This window comes from Martes martes, assembly GCF_963455335.1.
Source record: "Martes martes genome assembly, chromosome: 9".
In the NCBI taxonomy this organism is placed as follows: domain Eukaryota; kingdom Metazoa; phylum Chordata; class Mammalia; order Carnivora; family Mustelidae; genus Martes; species Martes martes.
The window spans coordinates 135,322,513-135,345,442 of NC_137896.1; positions in this window are offsets into that span (position 1 = coordinate 135,322,513).

Genomic DNA, 22,930 nt, shown 5'->3' on the forward strand with positions numbered 1-22,930 from the left:
CTGAAAATGAAAACATAACAGAGCAAAACCCAAGGTGATCGGAGCAGGTCAGAATTGGGCTGGAGATGCGTTCTGGGGTTCATAACAGAGGAGAAATTGGAAGAAATCCATCCATTTTGCATGCAGGCAGATGTAAGGAGTGAAATAGGGCCTGATAAATCACTGGTATGGACTGTGCATTTGTGTCACCCAAAATCAGTATGCCAAAGCCATACCCCCCCCCCCAATATGATAGCATTACGAGATAGAACATTTGGGAGGTGATGCGGTTTAGATGAGGTCATGAGGGTAGACCTCTCATGATGAGATTGATGCCTTTATAAGAATGGGAAGAGATAGCAAGGAACACACACACTCTCTCTCTCTCTGTGGTCACAAAGAGACCAGCGAGGGTGCAACCAGGTGACACACCTGTCTGCAATCCAGGAGGAGGATTCTCACCAACAACTACACCTGCTGCCACCTTGATCTTGGACTTCAGCCTCCAGAACTATGAGAAATAAATGTCTGTTGTTTACGTTCCCAGTCTGTGGGGCTCTGACCAGGACGGTTATGCTGAAGACCCTGGGCGTGAAGCAGCAGCAGGGAATGTGAGAAGCTGGTGAGAGGCCATTGGGGAAAACTGGGGAACTGACCAGAATCCATTAACAAGAGTGATCTAAGGGGGGAAATATGGCCATGCCGTTTGTGAGCATACATGGTGTACTTCCAAGATACTTTTGAATAAGAACCAAGAAATTTGGGATGTGTCAGAATTTTTTGTTAAGAGCTGAGTCATAGATTGATTTTTTGCAACTGCCATTATTACAGAAGCCATATTTTTTTCCCCTAAGTGATGTAATCCTGAAATACGGGGCTTTAAAAAAAAAAAGACACATGTATCTCTTTTGTCTCTGTGAGCAGTTCCAAACATCTAGAGGAAAACATATTTTTCCATCTGTATGTCTCCAGCACTTAGATGGTCCTAGCCATTCTTGGTGATGGGGTGAAAGGTTCAGGAATGGTCCTCACCTGGTCGTAAGGCCCCCTACAGTGGTGGTCATAGGGGCAAGGTAGCTCATGGCTGGTGTTGAGCGGGTTCTACTCTGGGAGGTGGTACTGAAGGTGAGGAAACTAGTTATTTTTAATCCTGTTCAGAAGTTTGTAAGTGGAGGCAGGGAGACTTAATCTGAGTGCTTTTGCTGCAAACAGCTGAAACCTTGACTCTTCTAACATTAAAGAGAAAGACTTCTATTGTCTCAATTAACAGGTCACCCTAAAGTAGGGTGACTTAGGGTAAGATACTTCTCTGTATTTTGAAGCCTCTGTCGTTCTGCTCGACTCTTCCCAGGTTAGCTCCCTTTGTGGTTGTGGGATGGCTGCTGTGATGCTGGACCCTGTATTCAGGCACACCCAGGTCCAGGAACAGAAGAGCTAGCCTCTTCCTGTGTGTTTGCTTTATCTTAATTACTGGAAAACCATTTCTCAGAAATCCCTGGTTGACCCTTCCTTCCATCTCACCAGTCAGAACTACTTCATAGAACCACTTACATAAATTAAGCACTGGTAAGAAGAATGGAATTGTCATGAATGGTTTAGACAAGTTGGGGGTTTACCTAGGGTTTTTTTTGCCCCCTAAAAGGTGGTTCTAAACAGGAGCCGGTTGATACAAAATAAATGGATGATGTATGTTGTGTAGGACATCAACAAGAGCAAATATGGAGGGTAGGCCAGACAGAGAAGCATAGTGTATAATCGCTTCCTAAAGCCCATGACCAAATTAGCCACATAGGTGGGGTCCGGGGCAGGGGTCTCAGGGGAAAACAACAAGCTGAAGTAACAGTGGCAGGTTGAACACTGAGTCGGCTGCACAGACAGGGAAGCAGTCATGACAAATGGATATAGCAGCCTAATTTCCAGAAAATCAGAAGTAGGGGGTGGGGAAGGGGAGGGACAAAAATGCAAGCCTGCAGGTGTCCCAGACCCCTTCCAATCCCGTCCTACTTGCAATTCGGCAGACACACCATGCTTACGCCTTATCTTCAATTTTCATACTCTCTTACTTCTGTGTGCAGTCAGGACTCCACTCCTCACCCCTTTCTTGTGCCCCGGGTCCTGTGAAGTACCCCGCTTTTTACTCCACATTAGCTCACCACCTTCCAGGGCTGCATGTGTCACCTGCACGGGAGTCTTGGATTTCATCTTCAGAACCCTCACTAGCTCCGACTCCTTGAAAACGGGGCAAATATTTATCTTGTCTCTGGAAACTTTCCCACAGCCTAGGTCATAGTAGATACTCAGTAAGCCCTTGCTGAAGGAAGACCCAGATTATCTCCCAAAACCTTGAGCCCAATTAGTCCAAGAACTGAGATGTCAAATTTTCAACTTAGGGACAAAATGATTCTGCTCGAGGGGAAAATCAGTTATAAAATATGTGGGAAGGTAAACAAGAACAAGTTATTCTCTTTTTAAAATAGATTTATTTATTTATTGGAGACAGAGAGAGAGAAGGGATGGGGAGAGGCAGAGCGAGAGAGAGAGAATCTTAAGCAGACTCTCTGCTGAGCATGGAGCCCTACTCAGTGCTTGATCTCATGACCCAGAGATCATGACCTGAGCCAAAATCCAGAATCAAATGCTTAACTGATTGAGCCACCCAGGTGCCCCTAAATGGGACCAAATTCTTATGCATAGATGAGACTCATAACACTACAAATCTGTGACCACTTACTTTACACAGGTCTGGAAGACCCAATCTGGTTGACTCTAAACTTTGGAGTTACTCTATGTTAAAACAGTACATAAAAGATAGCTGCTAACATTCAACTTTGCTTTGTGAATCCATGAAATTGCCTTTGTGTTATTTTATTGCTTGAATATATTTGAAAATAATTCAATATTCATTTAAGGAAGATTGAACAGGGGTTATTTTAGTCTGACTACACGAGTGACTAGCTCTTTAAAATAAATATCCATTAAATAATAGTAATCTGTATATGAATCTTATCAAAATGCTCTAAGGCAACCATGGTTAATGAGTTGATCATTATTACTCTTGGAGAAAAAAAAAAAGCCTAAGTATCTTGGAAAAAGACTATTCCTCTCAGTGAAGCTGTAACCAATATGACTCTGCAGTCAGGAACAGATAACTGCATGGTTTCCTTTTAAGTCTTGATTTTAAAAATTAAGGGCTCAAGATCACTAAGACAATAATCAAAAGCCATGTTTTTGGACATTTGTGGTTATATGACCCCTCTGAGCTTATGAGTCCATTTCTAAACTGATGGTAGTGTCCTGTCTTCATCTTCTCTCAGACTGAACACGGTAGTGCTCATAAGTGCTTTATGTAAGTTATGACGTGCTGCCAAAGCTTGGGTGTCATCATTTCTCCTGGTGTTGCCACACTGGTGAGCTCAGAACAAATCTGATAATGCCTTTGACCTATAGCCCAACTGAGGACATATAAGCTATTTCTGAAACAGTTGTAGGGATTAGGAATACCATTCTTAGCAATTCTATCACAGAGGATTCAAGAGTCAGCAGAGGATGTGGGGAGGTGATTATCATTCCCACCAATGCACGTCTGTCTGGTTTTACCCATAGAACAGTCACGTCTCCTTCCCTTGTGATACAGACAAGATACCTGAGCATTTCCCCCATTGGCCACACGAACTCAGGATTCGTAAGCTTATTTTTCAAGTTATGGTTGATTACCACTTCTCTCTCACACATACAAGTTCCAAGGACTGCACAGTGGGACTAGAAGCCATTTGACAGAACACAGAATTTTCTCAGGGCCAGAGTTCTGTCTGTAACATCCTCTGCTCCTAACCTAACATTTCTTTTCTGTCTCCATCCTGACCCTACCTGCACTGCACACATAGGCACATTAAACTCCGGTCACGTCAAAATTCTGCCATTCCTCAGTCATATCTCTGCATTTTTGTATGTTGTCCTCTGTGCCTAGAATGTTCTTTCTTCTCTTTTTCACCTAGGAAATGTGTATGCCCCCTTAAGACAAGCACAGATAATTCTTGAGTTCTTTTAAAGGGTCCCAACGACTCTCCTTTGTGTACTCTTGCAGTACAGCTCAATGACCTCAGTTAATGACAGTAAGCACACCTGTATACATTCTTCTTAAATGTAAGATGGACTGAACTCTTATTTTTTTCTCATTCTGTAGACACAGAATCAAATAGTTGTTGAAGAGATAAGTGCTTGGTGTATACAATGTCCTCTGTTCTCCCAAGAAGACTATATAAGTGGAAGATTTGAGAGGTCTTGGATATTGGAGATGGGCCTAGCATTCAAGCCCATCTGGAGAAATGTTCAACGTTGAGTAAAATCCTAGCATCCTTTGTCAACCTCTCTTCATGACACAAAAGGACATAGGACTGGGCAAGGTTTTCTTTTTTCTTTCTTTCTTTCTTTTTTTTTTTTTTTCACATTAGCAAATATTGATGGACCCTGTATTAAGAAAAACTAATGTTTTAATAAAATATTCCACTTTATTCCCCTTAAAAATCTAATTCCTTTGAACACAAACCATTCATCTTTCCCTTGTCTTGCTGGTATCTACCAAACGACCCCTCCCTCCGTCTTGATCATCTATATGCATTTGCTTCCCATTCTCTACCCCATCACTTCTCCTGGCATCTTTCCAAATGACTTGAATATTAAAATAGAGGATGCATTCCATTCTCTAGCATCTCAGCTTTTTACCAGCTTATCTCCATTAATAATTTTTCCATACCCAGCTCAGCTACCTGCTGTCACTGTCATACCTGAACTTTGTGAAAGGGATTTCTGGTATGGTGGCCTTCACTTGTATACTCTCCACTGCCCCATGCATTATCTTATCACATGCCCCATTTGGTTTAGCCTTCACTGTCCTGCACTGCGTCCTCTTGTACATACACCATCACCCTGCGGTGCCCTCCTCCTTTGTCCTTCTCACTTGAAAAGCACCAAGCCTGTAAAGTCAGCTCTCAACCAAGCCCATAGTGTCCTGCTGCTCCATGTTGTAGGACACATTCATGCACCTGTGTCGTCTCATATCACTTCCAGTTTTGTTTGTTTGTTTGTTTGTTTCATTTTTTTTATTTTGTTTTTTCAGTGTTCCAAGATTCATTGTTTATGCACCACACTCAGTGCTCCATGCAATACATGCCCTCCTTAATACCCACCACCAGGCTCACTTCCAGTTTGTGTTCAAAATCATTGACAGACACTCATGTTATACTCCCTGAGGATGTCTAACGTGCTGTTCTCAGAGTTGACTAGTTCACACCTTCTGTCTTGATAAGCTTCTAGCCCTCTCATGCCTCAATCCCCAGCAGATGGTCTTCTCTCATACACAACAAAAAGATGCACTAATTTCTGAATTCTTATCCATGTACTATGATTATCTTCTCATTTCAAAGACAGAAGTATCATGGCTTCTATCAATACTCAGTTTTCCTGTAACCTACATGCCATCCTCCCCCTCAGACTCTGCTTGCTCTGGACATCATTCATTTCTACTTTACTATCAGTGCCTTCCTCTGTGAGAGGCAATTTCTACCAGCTTTACCAGTCTCATGCATCTTTGATAAGATCTTTCTAAAATAGGAGACCTCTTTTGGCCCCACATCTCTCTCAGACAGAGCCTCCATTTCTAACCATGACCCTTCACAGTGCAGGGTCTATTGGCGCTTCTTCATATGTGTTTTTCTCAACTGATCTCATTTGGGTCTTTGTTACCACTATCTGAATGAAATATTCTTTATCAAGGTCAGCAATGACCTTTATTTTGTCAAGTTTTACCAGTGAGTCATCTGTTCCTTGTCTTACCCAACCATTCAGTAGTACTTGACACAGTGACCAGTCATCCTCAGGTGACTTTTCTAGGTGCCATGGTCTCAGTCCCCACTTCAGTTCTTCCTTCTCATGGTTTCTCATGTCTGCCAGAAGTCCCAGTATGCAAGTGGCCTACATTTCCCTCCTCCTCCTCCTCCAATTTTTTTTTTTTTCTATCATGACTATATCCCTACGTATTTTCTATTTCTGTTTCTTTTCTATTCCCATTTAATATTCTGTTGTCTCCCAAATGTCTCTCCCCAGTCATGGCCACTCCTACCAGCTCCAGCTTCAGATATCTGCCACGTCATCATTAGTTCAAAGTTCTTGTTCCACAGATGTCTCATGGACCTGACCTGATCTCTACACAATATCCAAGAATCCATTTGAAAGTATAAAATGCCATATGGTTCTCCTGCTTAAAACCTCCTAATATTTCACCGTTAGAATTACAATAGAATCTAAACTCTCACCATGTTTCCAGGCTCTTGTGAATCGGCCGCTGTCCATGTTCCTTGCTCTTATTCACCACAATCTATCCACATGAGACGTCTTCATTTTGGTTTCAGAACATCTAACCATCTTCTCATCTCTGCTTTGTTCATTTGTTTGTTTCACTTTTTGTAAACTCTGCCCTAAATACACTTTCCTTAGATATTTACAGGACTGACTCCTTCTCAGTATTTAGGTGCCAATGGAATCATTATTTTCTCAAAGACAACAACCCTGATGTCAAGCCACTGTCCTCTGTTCAGCTGATTCTCAAACCCATTGCCTATTGTATTTTCTCCATGGCATTGGGCGCTACCTTTAATTATTTCTTTATTCAGGTAAGCGCATATTGTCATTCTTTCTTCAACCGGAAGGCCCATGAGGGCAAGGGGATGTATCACATTCAGCACTAAAACCCTAGCATGTAGGGAATCCAGGACATAGAAGACACTCAATAAACATTACTGAATACATAGATGAGAACACAGCTAGGCATAAGGAATCAAATTCTGGAAAAATAAAATTTAAAAAAATTCATATATAAATATTTCTTGTCTGTAGTAGGAACATAGGTCTGTCTTCGGAGCTAGGGATCTGCATGAAAATGCAAAGAGCCAGTCTAGACCAGAGCTCTGTGTGGCCCCTGTTACAGGCCCCTCTTCCTTGGTGGATCAGAGACCAGATTCAACCAGGAAGTGAGAAAGGAGTGAAAGCACCCCTGCCTGACGAGGAGGGACTTGTCTGGAGTGTAGACAGGGAAGCAAGCTGTGTCCTGTGGCCCAGGTGTGCAGCTCGGTCTGAAGTTTTAGAGAGAGATGCCACAGTGTTAGACTGGTGAGTGACTCCTCACTTCAAGAAAACCTTTCTTTCAATTACATCCTCTTCAAATCACTTGTTTTGATTTAAATACATATTATGATACATATTTTATATAAATTCATATATATTATATATTTATATAAAAACTCATATCTAAATATATACACATATGTATACCTTTATATTTTATATATATATATATAATTTTAAGATAGAGCACTTCTATAATCTCTTGCATATTTGATTATTTTTTGAAATCTATGTATTTATTTATTTATTACAATTTTATTTTATTATTATTATTTTTTTAAAATATATTTAAACTTGGCTTCCTAGGAATCCACTGCAGATAAAAATTAAGCACAAAATTATTTCTGAGGCATTTCGCATGACAAAGCCCTGCACTGCCGGGAGCACATGAGGATTGGATAATGTTCCCTGCCCCCACCCCCCTCACCACAGGAGCTCATAGCCTTGTGGGGCAGCCAGAGGTTGCCCGAGACCCAAAGTGAGCTGACCAGAATTCATCAAAGTTATTCTCAAGAGAAAGTTTAAAAGTTCAGCAACAAGGACAAGATGAACGGAAAGGCACTCACCTTTTAACAGAAACTCTATCCTGAGACACGCATGTCCACCCTGGGCACTGATGCCCACAAACCTGGGAGCGGAGCCCAGGCCCTACCTCTCAAGCTCACAAGCACAAAGAATCCCTGTTCTGTGGTCGACGCTGCGGCAAGGTCACCTTCTGTCCGACCATTTGGCTCTCCCAGACCTCTCTCCCTGTAACCAGAGCTGGCTCGATTATGCCCCATCACAAAGGACAGATAGCAGGAAGGTCAAGTTCAGGGAGGGGGCTATAATTTTAGCAGCACTTCCTGTTCTGAGTCTGACTTTTGCTCTCCTGTGATCACTCGGGCCAGTGCCTGGAAGCACATGTCACGCATGGCTCACCCTGGTGGGATCCTGACTGGAGCGCGGTCAGACATCTGAGGGACCGTCCCCTCGCGGTTCTAGGAATACTTCCCCGGGACACTGTCCTCTCTGGCATGTCATGTGGGCAGAATTCGCCGGCAATGCCCAGGTCACTGAAGTAAGGATTCTGAGCGAAGACAACCGGGCCCTGTCATAGCTTCTCTCCTACTCAGAACAGAGCTGACTTAGGTGCTACTGACACGAGATGCCATTTCCTTCACACTTTCTATTTGGAACATGAGGGGAAGGCCGGGGAGGAGTCAGACAGTCTCCCAAACGAAATGACTCATCAGCAGCAGACCTGAGAACGAGTCCAGGCTGCGCGCTCCTCACAATGACTGTGCTGAGGACGTCCGATGGCTCAGATCTTCCCCGCGTGGCCGCGATGGGCATCACTCAGGCTGCATGTGACGTGACTCCCGAGACAATGACGTGGGGAGACACTGTGAGCATTTCTGTAAAAGAGCTGAAGTGTGAGATACGGGGGCAATGATCCAGGCTCCTCGTTACACCGCCTTTTCCTTGTCTGTAAAACGCAAGGTAGAGGCTTACCTGCTGCTTCCCAAACAATACCGTCCCTCTCTGGACGGCCAGAGGATGTTTTCAAATCCAGATTTCCTAGATCCTTCGAATAACAACTTGGGGAATGAAGCCAGGGGTTTCTCTCCTCGGGTCCTGTGTGGGTCTGAAGGGTGGCAGGCCAGCGCACCGCCCTGTGAGGTCACCCCGGAGTCTCCCTGGGCTTCGGTGTTCTATGGTGGTAATATGTGTTTCCCAAAGTTTTCTCCCATGAGGGATGCGTTTGTAGTGGAGGCTGAGAAGCAGAATGAAAGATCGGGAATAGTGCTTCTCTTGGAAGGCTGACATCACATGCTTGTACCTTTGAGACTTTGAGAAGTCTTTGATTAATTGCAATTTGTTTCATTCACATTTCCTGAATGTAACAGCTGCTGCCATTGCAGAGCCTAGCGATCTACAGAATATTCTTTTTAAAAATCTGAATTATGAAGACAATTATTTGTATATGTGCAAATACAGCCATCTTGTAGTTTTAAAAAAGAATACTGTCGTGTCCTAAAAGCCGGGGATAAATGAAACAGGCTTGCTGGCTTATTTGTTTAATGGTCTAAAGGCAGATTTTCTCCGAAGATGATGCCGGGTCTGATATTAACAACCGAATGCTCGCCATGCACGGTAGCTGTGCCAAGCGCTGGGCTCTGCGAGGTCCATCTGCACCAGCCCCGACACCCACCGTGAGGGGCGCCTCGCTCGGCCCTGTTTTCGGAAGAATTGTTCTCTGTCTTCGGAGAGCGTCACAAATGAGCGGTCTCTCCGGGCACACCTTCCTTCGGAGCTTTGCTTCCTTTCTGCAGTTTACTTCACTGGGTTTTAAATGTTCCCTCGGACTCAGAAGAAAAATTAGCCTGAAATAAATACCCCAAGATGGCCACAAAGCCCTTCTGTGCGGAGCTCCGCCGCTGCCGGCCAGTTTCGAGTCGGACTCAGACATGAGTGAGAGGCATGTGGGGTCAGGCACAGAATGACCCACCTCCTCTGGTTTCGCTTAAGCTCAAATTTTCTCCATGGAGATAACACACGCTTCTCAGATTTGGTTTCTTGCTCCATGAAGGGATCTCATTTGTCCTAATGTAATTTTTAACCTTTGAAAATGTTTTAAACTTAACTTTCCCCCTCTTTGTTTTTAATAGCACGCCTTTCTTAAAAGAGCCCTTTTACAAGGGAAGTTCGTCTGCTGGAGTCTGGTAGAAGGGACCAGTGCTAAATAATCCGGTTCCTAAAGATCGGATCAAAAGAACTGCTCTTTTTCAAAACCGAGTCGAGGACTGGCATTCGGCTTTCGCCATCCCATCCGCATGGGCCTATGAGGCCTCGAGACATCTTGCAGCTTCTGGTTTGCTGCTCCTGGACCCGCTGCTCTGATACCTGCCTCCTGTCTCCTCATGCTTGTCTCCTCAGTTAATGCCACTGAAGTTCCTCATGGCAAAGACCCCTGAATTTGAGCCTCTTTTTCTTTCTTTCTTTCTTTCTTTCTTTCTTTCTTTCTTTCTTTCTTTCCTCTTCCTTCTTCCTTTCTTTCCTTCTTCTCATTCTTTTCCTTTGTCTTTTTTTCAGTGACCCATCCACCAGTTCTTACTGCTCTCCCGGAATACATCAGGGGCAGCCCTGGGAGTTCAGCCGCAGAAGGGAAGCACACAAGCTATTGCCCTGGAAAAGATGACCACTTGGTATTACTGAGTCAGAAAAAAACACCGTCAAGTACAAAATTCCAAACGTGGGGAGGCCGTCTAAGGAACCGGAAGGGAGCATGTGACACCAGCTCAGAAGCCGGGGTGCACACAGGGAGGTACTTGGAGTCTCCCTGAGCGCTGAAGCATCAGAGAAACCCATGGAAGGTAAAAATGGGGAAAACCATTCCCAGCAGAGGAGCCGCGTCTGTCCGGAGGGACACCACGGAGATACGAAGCAGGTGGGAGAGAGCTGAAGTCAGTCCGTGTTGCCAAAGAGCTACGGGCTGTGGGGTGGGAACAAGCCGTCCAGCCAAGGCCTGGGTGCATGACTGGGAACCGAACTTCATCTGTCGGACGTTAGGAATCATGCATCTTTAACACGGTAACACAGTGCAGATGGCTGTTCTATCATAAAAAGTGATGTCCAAATACAGAAAGATGTGTGCTATGAATGCATCATTAAATCTCTGTAGAATTTATCCACAGTCGTGACCACTAGAAAAATGCACACAGTTCCACGTAGTGTGTCTCCACTTACCGATAACACAGGAGGTGTTCTACTCACCGCAAGTGTGAGCACACCTCCCTCACCCTGGTGACCACAGGGCTCAGAGAAACCCAGACAGCGCTCCTTGTGGGTCTGCCTCTCTTACCTGTGTGTTGTACCTTCACCCTGATAAAGGCTGTTCTGAACCTTGATGACTTCCACACAGCCCAGTTGCCCTAAATTGAAAGAAAATATTTTCTTTGTAATTTCTTTAGAAACTTTCCTTTTTCACGCATTTCACTTTCTTTAATAGCATTTAGACTCTTTTTTTTTTTTTTTTGAGGAATTGTTTGTTTGTTTTTGTTTCTAATTAAGTGAATTTTCTGGTTCAGGGCTTTTGACAATGCCAAAAAAATGTAATTAAAATCACACCGGTCACAAGAGGAGGCTTTTGGCAAAAGCATATTTTTATTCCCTTCCTGAAAAAACATATTCAGGACCTTGGCCAACCTGATTTTTATCTAACTGCCTAAAGGCCCAGGAGCTGTAAACTGTCCACCCAACTTGTCTGCCTGCCAATCCTCCGGAATTCAGAGGCTTCTTCTCAAAAGTTCAAAGATCACCTTCACATGGTCTGCAAAGCTTATTCTGAATCTGCCCGAGGGAAACACTTTGAGGTTAATCCCATGGCCTAAGTCCAAATGAGAGGCAAATGGAAGGCTTTTCCAAAGTCTCACCACAAATCAGATCTCGGGGAGCTCCTGTGAGCCAACCTCGCCGTGGGATGGTGGCAGCCCGGACAGTGCGGGCGGAGAGGGTAGTGATGGGTATTGCAGGGGGCGGGGACCGTGGTGGCCCAGTGAGGAGGGACAGAGGAAATGGAAGGAGACTGGGTCCGGTTTCTCGCAGAGCCCCCGCACTGGAGGACGCTGCCGTCATACTCTGTTTGTTCTGCTTAATGGTGTGCTGATGAAAGCATCACCCTTGGCAAATTCCTGTCTTAACGCCTCACCAAGCGGCTGGAAACTTCGCCACAATAACCCGAAGAAGCTGACCGGGAAGTGTGTTCGGTTCCCCTTTCCAAGAGTTGCTATGAACATGAGTAAAGGTAGAGGGATCCTCGGGACGATATATGCAGGAGGTGAGCAGAGCTTCCTGCAAAGTCCCCATAAAGAGGGTCTAAAGCAGGTTCATGGTCCATAATTAGCTCATGGAAAGGAAGAAAGGAGGGAAGGAAGGAAGATGGGGGGAGGAGGAAGGAGAGGAGGGGGAGGGAAAGACTAGCAGGGAAGGGGAGAGAAAGGAGAGAGGAGGGAGGGCGAGGGGGAGGGGGGAGGAGGAGGAGGAGGAAAAAGGAGGCAGAGGGGAGGAGAGGAGGGATAGAGGAAGGGAATATTAAAGTTTATGAAGGTGCAGGGGTGCCCCCCAGGACACGACGGTTCTCCACCGGCCATTTTGCACTTGCTCCTGCTTTCTGGTGAACCTTGAAATAATCATTTTCTCTCTCTGGATCTCAACTTATCAGCCCAAAAAGAAGAACTGGAGCAGACGAATTTTCCCCAGTTTCACAGAGATGAGAGTGACGTGGAGGGCGGGATACTACACGGGGTTTGAGATATAGAGAGAGATCTGTATAGACCCATGTACCTTAAAATGACGACCGCGGTAGGGCTAGTTAATGTGTCTGTCACCTAAACAAAAACAAAACCAAAAAAACCTGTCACCCGACATGGTTATCTTATTATTATCATCATCATTATTTAGAGAGGGAGAGAGAGAGAGAGAATCCCAAGCAGACTCTGCACTGAGTGGAGCCCAACGTGGGGCTCCGTCTCACCGTCCTGAGATCATGATCTGAGCCAAAACCTAGAGTCAGATGCTCAACTGACTGAGCCTCCCAGACATCCCACCACTTCTGTGTGTATGAACAGGACTCAAGGTCTACTCACTTAGCTACTCCCAAGTGTAAAATGCAGAATGTTTAGCTACAGGCATCGCACCATGCTGCATGTTATATCCCCAGGTCATATTCATCTAGCACATACATTTTAATGTCTATTTTCCCTCTAAAATCTTGTAAGTCTGTATCTGTATGTTGTGAATCACCCTTGAAGTCCAGCAGATTTTTTTTTTTTTTTCCTTCTGAAAGAGGCAAGACTGTCAGGTCTTTGTCCCATAAAACAAAGAAAACAAGTGGCCAAATATTAACATCTTGTTCAATTTTTATTTTTGTATTTGCAATTTTGCCTTTAGAACTTTATATGTAAATCTTCAGTATTTCTTAATGAGTTTTTATTCCTTTGAAAGAATAAAATATTAATCAAGAAACAGAGATAGGTCCTTTATTCAAAGCCACATTTCTTGAAACTCCTTCCTGTTTCTTGGAATCACTTGGAATTTCCACAAAGATGCCATTAGTTAGCTGACTTGAACACCTGCTAAATAAAGATCTTACTACTTTTACAAGTTCTAGTGTGTGCTTTATACAGTGATGTTATAGCTGACTTTCTTTCTTCTGCACGTAAGTGGACTTGATCTAGGTAGATGCTCACAGAGAAGAGAGAAATGAGCAGATGCATTGATTAGGGCCTGATGTGTTTATTGGCTCAAGTCTCTATGCCTGTATCACCAGGCCCTTTGGTACAAATGCGGACCGGCAGTGATTCTTGGAAGAAAATGTCTGCTAAGAGGTTTGAACAAGGAGGGAGCTCCGACCGTGGCATTCTTCTGCTCCGGGTCCGTCTTCTCCTCTGTCGCGAGATCCTTCACCAGCTCCAGTCTACCCCTCCACCTTCCTCCCACCACCCCCTTTGATGCCCTCCCCCTTCACACACACACTCACACATTCCTTCACACACTCTCACACACACATACTCACACACATTCACACATACACACACTGACACACGCAGACGCACAAAACCTTCACACCCATTCTCTCACACACCCTCTCTCATTTGCTCACACATCCTCACTCACTGTCTCACACTTTCTCTTTCACACACCGGTACACTCGCACTTTCACACACACTCACACGCATTCACAGACTCATACTCAGTCTCACATGATCACACACAGATGCACACAGCTCTCTCTCACACACATTTTCTCACACTCCTACTCGCTCACACACACACACACACACTATCACACACTTTCTCTTGTGCGCACACACACACACACACGCACTCCCATGGCATGTGATATTCACCTTGACTGTGTGCTCTATCCCACCTTAGTAACTGGGTCCACTTTTTTCCCCACAGTCTCCCTGTCTGGGGGCCCTGATCCTGTACCCTGAGTGGTAGGGACCTGAGCAGAATTTGCAGTTTGGATCTCTACAAAGCGCTTTTAAAAGAACAGCAGAGAACACAAAGAATTTAGGTTCTACAACCCGGAGAATCGATAAGTCACACCCTCATGGAAGTAATGCTGTGTGGGGCCTGGCAGATGTATTCCTGAATCTGAGGGAGGGGTGGCTCTGGAAGTGACGCCGGAGACAGGGCAATGGAGAGCTGCGTGCACAACACCCTTCCCTCCGTGAGGTCCTGCGTGAGGCAACTCCCGAAATCCGCAGTGGCTGAAGGGTTAACAGAGCCTTCCTTCCTGGCATGTGGGCTCACTCCTGGGGAGGAAGGTACACGCGGGCCATAAAGACGGGCTGCAAGCTTGGGTCACGGTGTAAGGCTGTGTTAAGTAAGGAGGAATTAGGACTGAACATAAATTAACGAGGTTATGACCCAGTAAAAGCTTTCCCACGGTTAAAAAGCTCTTTGTGATTGCATTTGGCCTTACTACGTATTTTTGAAAATCAATAAAAATTAATACTAATGCTTCTGCAATGAATAAGGGGAGAGAAGGCTACATTTTAATTTCTAGACATAGTGCTGAGCAAGCAGCCTGGCAGTGAGAGGAACGAGCACGGCGCTTGTGCGCGCCGGAGGGGGTGTTCGCATCGTCTGGCTCAGATGCAGGCACCACCGCTGTTTGGGACCGTTCTCCGGCTACATCACAGACAACGGCACGGTCTCAGAGCAAGACCGCCTGCTCGGACCAGGCTGGTGTTAAAATAGGAAGGTTCTCTTTCAGGAGAGACTTAGGTTTAATTGCTTTGGAAAATGTTGTTGAAATTAAATAAAAAAAAAAAAGAAAGAAAAGAAAGAAAGAGAGAGAGAGGACTGTTTCGAGTGCTGTTTGAAGAGGAAACACAAGGCCAGATCCACTCCTTGGTGCTGGACCCTGTCAGGATGTGTCTCTGGCCACTCTGCAGCTCACCCCGCGGGGAAGGAGGCGACTGGACTCCACGGGGCACCTCTGTCTGCAGTGCATGTGGCTCACAGTGCCTGGAGGAAATCTCGAGGGGGAGAAATACGCCACCACTGTTGTTACCCAACCAAGTCTGGCAGCAAGTCCGTTTGCACGGATGCCATTTTCTGCGTCTCATATCCTCTGACGTTTCCCGCCGGACCTCTAGGGTCCAACCCCAATGTCCCTCCTGCAGTCCTTCCACTTAGAGTTGAGTATGACCGCACAGATCCCCACAGGGCTTTCTGTATGCCTGAGCGTTGGGACTCCACAGCCAGTGGGTCAAACACCAGTGTTCAAACATGCCCCATGCTTCCTCCAAGATAACCGTCCTCCCCTTCTCTGGGATGGCGGAGGCTGGCCGGGACCCAAACATGAAAGAGATGTGTGTCTCTATGTATTTCTGATTTGTCTGCTCGCTCTGCAGATGTGTGTGGGGCATCGTATCCAAAACATCCAGTGTTGGCTTGGGTGCAGTTGAATCTGATCAACTGTGCAGCTAAATGGAAGAAAAGATCTGGGGCGCCTGGGGGGCTCCATCGTTAAGTGTCTGCCTTCGGCTCAGGTCATGACCCCGGGGTTCTGGGATGGAGCCCCGAAGTTCAGCAGGAAGCCTGCTTCTCCCTCTCCCAGCACCCCTGCTTGTGTTCCCTCTCTTGCTGTCTCTCTCTCTGCCAAATAAATAAAATCTGAAAAGGAGAGGGAGAGAGAGAGGGAGTGAGGGAGAGGGAGAGAAAAGAACAGATCATACAAATTAGGAACTCGTTGAGAAGAAGTTTGCATTTGATACGCCGTTTCTATAGAAGATTCAACTCTTTGGCTTCCAGATAAATTCTAGTCTCTCTTAGGACATTGCCAAGTGATACGTGCACACTTGCACCCCAAGTGCAAATTTCAAGGTACAAAGATCTTCAAGTGCTGGCTACACCTTGTAGCTGTTAACAATAAATCTTGGCCTTGTGGGTAGAGTCGACATTGACCTATGACTACAAGCCGTTGGCATCTTTCTTTGTAATTAGTAATTTTAATTTTACCATAAATATCTCATACACAAAAGAGTAAATTTACAAAAATGTCTACACATACACATGTACCATTTTCTTATATGTGTGTACATATATGTATGGCTTCAAAAATAACAATAAAACCAAGTGTCTGTGTCCAAAACGTAAATATAGAGAATTTAGAACATTCCATTTACCTCTGAAGCCTCCGTACACCCCTTTCCAGTTGGATCTTGCTTTTTTCCCCAACAGAAGCAACTAAAAATCTAAAAATCTGTATTTTTATTGTTTATTTTATATTTCCATATTTTATATATATATTATTCAAAATATATATAAAATATATATGAATATGTACAAAATATTCAAAACAGTGATACACACACACACACACATATGTGTGTGTGTGTGCGTGTGTGTGTGTATCACTGTTTTGAATGCATATACATGGGACAATCCCTGGTTTACATTCCTATAAATAAAATCAGACTGTAACTGGTCTCCCATGAAACACGTTTTTCTCTCAATGTCATTGTTTTGAGAATCACTAACGTTTATGTGTATAGCTGTCATTGATTCCTTTCTTACCTATTTTTATAGCAAAATTGTATGAGTATATCACAGTGCATTAATCCAAGTGATCTGATGACTGTGGACGGCCCCTCGCTCTTTAACAAGATGCAAGAATCCCCACCCGCCTGTCCAGAAGCACAAGGACAAGCATTTCCCTGGGTCTCTGTTGAAGCATGTGTGCTCTTCTGTATATTTGATAACACTTTGATTTCATCAAATTTAAAAATTTTTTACTGGTATGGTGATATAAAATAGCATATTGTGTGTTTTTTCCCCCCCAAATACTTTCTATCTATCTATCCAAGACAGAGAGAGAGAAAAAGAACGAGAGAGAGAGAGAAAGAGAGATCATGAGCAGAGGGGAGGGGTAGAGGGAGAAGTAGACCCCCTCCCCCACTGAGCAGGGAGCCCGATGGGGGTCTCAATCCCAGGACCCTGGGATCATGACCTGAGCTGAAGGCAGACATTTCGCTGACCGATTCACCCAAGCGTCCCTTTCAAAGAAAGTTTCATTCCTACATATGAGGTATAGATTAGACAGTAAGAGAAAGGAATAATAACATTAAGATGTATCACAGTATCACTACCCAGAGAGCAACCTACTGATATTTTGATGTCTGTACTTCCAGATCTTTTTAAACAAAATGGGATCATAATCTATGTGCTGTTATGTAAGCTGTTTTTCTAAAATAACAATCTTGAATTTTTGATTTCAGTATATTTACACCTTTTCCAAACCCTAAAACTTTTGCAAATTCTCCAATAGGCTTATACATACTTTACAGTTGGCTTGCTTGAACTGTATCCGATCTCAGAGGATGCAATATACCTGATGCTTACATTCATAACTCTTTTATTGTTGTGCAGTCTCCTTTTTAGAACATTGACTTACATAAGACATCTGCAAGGTATCTTCCTTTGTAGATTTATACCGTTGCTCCCTCGTGGTGCCATGTTGTCTGTTCCTCTAGTCCCTTCAAATTAAAGTCACTTGAAAGCTCAGTGGATCAGGTTTAGCATTCTCTTGGCTGACGTACACTACAGGAGCATTTCCCATCACATGGGGTCAGAGAACAAGATGTGTGCTTGAACCACAATTAGCATTATTAAAACTGATCATTGTGTTGAGATGAAAATAGATTTTTTGAATGTATAGATATGGATTTTCCTTTGCAGCGGGAAATAATTGGGGCGGTATTACTTTGGCATTGATGACTCGACTCACTGTGAGAATCTCTATTTGTGCTCTTTGTCTAAATTAATCTCTCTGTGCCTTAATTGCCAGACGCATGTCCCTGCCTACAAAAGAGGCTGAACAACTCTTCACGTACTCATTGGCTACTTCATTTTCTTTTCCTATGAAATATCTACTCACTGGCATCCTGGTCAATTTCTATTGGGCTACATTTGTTTATTTATTTATTTATTTATTTATTTATTTATTTTTAAGATTTTATTTATTTATTTGACAGACAGAGATCACAAGTAGGCAGAGAGGCAGGCAGAGAGAGAGAGGGAAGCAGGCTATCTGCCAAGCAGAGAACCCTATGTGGGGCTCAATCCCAGGACCCTGGGATCATGACCTGAGCCAAAGGCAGAGGCTTTAACCCACTGAGCCACCCAGGTGCCCCCATTTGCTTATTTATTGATCTATAAGCATTCTTTATATATTTTGGACACTAACCATTTTTTTTTCATTTATATGTGCCACAGATACTTTTTCTGATGTTTAAGCTTTATTTTCCAAACCTTAGGTCCTTTGGGGATTCAAACAATTATTTTTAATTTTAATGAAATCAATTTAGGAAAGTTTGGTTTATAGATTGTTCTTGTTTGTGTTTTATAGAAAGCCCTCTCTCCAGGGTTACAAAGATATTTTTCTAACTCTTATTCTAATTTTGGTTTTTAAGTTTGCCCTTAACATTTAAGACTCTAAGCCATGTGGACTTCAGCTCTGTGTACACTGCAGGAGGGGGGTTCCGCTTGATTTTTATTTGGCCATTCAATTTCCTCAGTAGCTTTTCCTGAATAACCCACTCATTCTTGTCCCTCCTCAAGATGAGTTTTATCTGGCAGCAAATGTCCTTAATTTCCCAGATCTGATTCTGGGCTCTTTGTTCTTCTACTATTCTACACTATCTTCACTCTTCCTTTGTTATCAATACTGTTTTCTTTTTTTACGGCTTTTTAATAAGTCACTCTCTGGTGTGACAATATTCTCTATCTGGATTTTCTTCCCAATAGCTTTAATGATTCTTCTTTTTTTTCACACATTTTAGAATTAAATTTTCAAGTTCTAGCAAAAATCTTTTTCAATTTCTGTTGTTAATAGACTTAAATTCTTCTATTCAGCTACCAGGTCAACAGGCAATCCAACAACTGACTCAAAAATCCTGGAATCATGTTTTTCTATTTGACACTATAATCAAAAGTCAGACCTTAGCAGAACAAAACCTCATCTTTAAGGAGAGTCAAAACAGTGGTTAAGATTCTGACATTTTCTGATGGTTGATGGACTCTTCTGTATTTTCGCTGTAGGGGGGCAAAAGGTGGCATAACGAACTAAAAAAAAAAAAAAAATTCTTGGTTTCCTAGAATTGTTCTATAGCGATGGTAAACAAATAATTATCAGACCTGCTTTTAAACTGGTCTTAGTAACCAATAAGAGTTCCATAACATCAAAATGAGCAATGTCAGAATTGCTTTTAAGCCTGTGTAATTATTCAGTGGCAACTTGATTTAGTGAAGGCATCTCTGGAAGCCAACCAGCTAGCAGACCCCCAGAGTTGGAATCAGCTACAGGATGGCTGACTCAGTCCAGTCATGTCCACCCACCCTTGCCTCCATAACTAACACAAGATACCCTGCTAAGGTGGGAGTCAATCTATTCTTGCTTCTTTAAACAAGATCACCTTCCTAAAAAGGATGCCAACATGCCATTACCTCTGTAACCAACATAAGTTGAATAGAACATTCCCCCCCGCAAAAGAAAACTACATAAGAAAGACGATGTCTATCCAAGATAGTTTTACTTTCCTTAAGAGTCAATACTTTCAGCTTAGTTTTTGTTTCAAATTTTGAAAAAGGAGTCTCATTATTTGTCATTGGTAACTTTTTAAAAAAAGTTACATGTTTAACTCTTTGTTGATAAGAATGGAGTTGATTTTCTACACTGAATATATAACATATATATGCGTGTATGGTGCTTTAAAATACTGGATGTTCAAAGATGATCTGTCTATCCTTTCAAAAACATTTTAAGCATCTACAGTCTGCTCAGACACAACTCTCACCGGTGTGAGTAAGATACAAATAAAACAATTAAGGCTCCTGGTGACACAGAACTTAAAGATAGATGCAGAAGATAAACAGTAAACACTCTTATTTCATAGAGTGAAGATGGAGAAATATGGCAATTTGAACGAGTGACAAAACAATCAGTGGTGACGGCTGTCCACTTTAGATGGTGTGGTCAGAGACACACTGGTAGCTCAGCTGGTGATTTAGACTGAGACTGAATCAGAAGCAGCAGCCAGCTAGACACAAGAACTATCCACGTGGAGGGCGATATCATGCTGTATTGATAACCTCATGTAACTTGACCACAAGCATTCTACATGAGATGGATATTACCAGATCCAAAAGACAGAGAGAACATGAGTCCATCATAGGACAGAAGTGGCACATCCAGGATTGGACCAAAGTGGGTCCAGCAGCCATGAGCAGGTCCCTGGTACCTCTCAGGTGACATTCTCTGAACAGAGGTTTCTCCCTTGACTTCATGCAGAGGAAGAAAACTTGGGCTCAGCTGACAGATGCATTATCTGAAAATGGACTGCTGCCACAGAATAGCCCCAGGCATTCTGGACTTGGAAGTCATAATGAAGGGAAATCTTCCCTGGGAGCGGCACTTCTGACACCACAGTGCTGAGTCACTTCATGTAGAGGAAGAAAGGCATGAGGTCCAGAGGCATATGGACTCCTGGCCATGAAGAGTGGTTTGGTGGTTGACCAAAGGGCAGAAAGACCAGGGGCGACGGGCTGGCTCAGTTGGTGAAACGCATGACTCTTGATCTTGGGGTTGTGAGTTCCTGCCCTGCCTTAGGTATAGTGATTACTCAAAAATAAAATCTTTTTTTTTAATTTTATTTATTTATTTGACAGAGAGAGAGAATCACAAGTAGGAGGAGAGGCAGGCAGAGAGAGAGAGAGAGGAGGAAGCAGGCTCCCCACTGAGCAGAGAGCCTGATGCGGGGCTTGATCCCAGGACCCTGGGATCATGACCTGAGCCGAAGGCAGAGGCTTTAACCCACTGAGCCACCCAGGCGCCCCAAAAAATAAAATCTTAAAAAAAATACAGAAAGACCAGGAAATTGAATGAAACAGATGGGTGCAAAGCAGGCAGGATTCTTGTGGTTTACCTTATGACATTAATAAAATGATTACGATTGCATTAATGACATCTAAAGAGTGTCAGCAGAACGGTCATTTAACAACTAGCATTGACAACCCATCCTTTCTTTCCTTGACCAGTTCAGGACTTTGCCAAAGGGCTCCCAAATGGAGTGGTTATGGGGGCGAAGCTGGAGGCTTTGTGTGGTCCCCACTGCACGGACACCATCATACCAAGACTAATCTAGGTGTCACCAATGCTGAAAACCCAGTCTGCCTACTGCAACGACCAACTCTGAATGTTCAACATGGTGCCTCATGAGGACCAGGAAGTGACTGGGTGGGAGACCTCATTCTTCCTACTGCAACGACCAACTCTGAATGTTCAACATGGTGCCTCATGAGGACCAGGAAGTGACTGGGTGGGAGACCTCATTCTTCCTACTGCAACGACCAACTCTGAATGTTCAACACGGTACCTCATGAGGACCAGGAAGTGACTGGGTGGGAGACCTCATTCTTCCTACTGCAACGACCAACTCTGAATGTTCAACACGGTACCTCATGAGGACCAGGAAGTGACTGGGTGGGAGACCTCATTCTTCCTACTGCAACGACCAACTCTGAATGTTCAACACGGTACCTCATGAGGACCAGGAAGTGACTGGGTGGGAGACCTCATTCTTCCTCTAGGGCAAGTGGTTCATCCCTACCAGAGAGGACACATGTCCTATGCAGTAATAGCAACAGCGGCTGTGGCTTATTATATTGGGCCACTCATGTTGTGTTTTGTAAAGCTATCTGGCACTCCTCTGAGGCTTTCGGTCGGGTTGGATTCGTGCAGGGCAGGAGCAAGAGAGGAGAAAACACAGTATATTGTTGGTGAGGCCTCCTTCCAGGTCCCTCAACTCCACTTTTCATGTAGCCACTGCTGCTGTGACCATCTCTGCACGGGTGTCACAGGACGACACGTCATCTCAGCTGCACCACCATCTCCTGCTGTCTGAGCTTTCAGAGGGAGGATGCCTGCAGGGAGGAGCTCACAGCCTGCAAGTGAAGGGAGTTGGCAGCACGCGGAGCAACATGGACCAATGGGAGAAGGGACCATCAGGAAATGCTTTCCCTCTCCCCACGGCTTCATTCCTTTTCCCTGAAATCACTCCTCACAACTAACCATCTGGAACCAAGCCTTCTCTCAGTTCTGCTTTCCAAGAAAGCCCAAGGAAGACAATCTCTATTACTACCCCACATGCAAATGAGGAATTGGGAGAGTTTAACAGGTTAAACAACTTGCCTAAGGCCTCAAAAGCAACATAGTGCAACCAGGATTTGAACCTGTATCTATTTGACATAAAAAATTAAAGTACTTGGGTCCATGTTCATGATTATTACAAAAAAAAACTGCTTTGAAAAATTTTCTGCACTATTTTTAAAGAATATTTCAATTTAAAATATATATCTGTATTTCTACTACTCCTTCTATAAAAATGATTTAAAGAAATTAAATCTTGAAATTGGAATTTAACTACACTATCAAAAATTCTCAATATAATAATGACCTATTAAAAACACAAGGAGTGACCAAAAAAAGAGAATGCGTTTTAATCCAGAAAATTAAGTTTGAATCTTAGTATTTCTACTGAGTTTTGAATAACCTTTCTGAAACATTGTTTCTTTAGTAGGTAAGTGAGCATAATAATTTTATCAGAAACTTTATAAAGATAAATTAATCTCAAAATACGTATAGCATTTATCTCATTGCCTCAAATACAGGAAGTGGTCAACAAATACTCATTTTTGTTCTCCTTTGATAGAATCT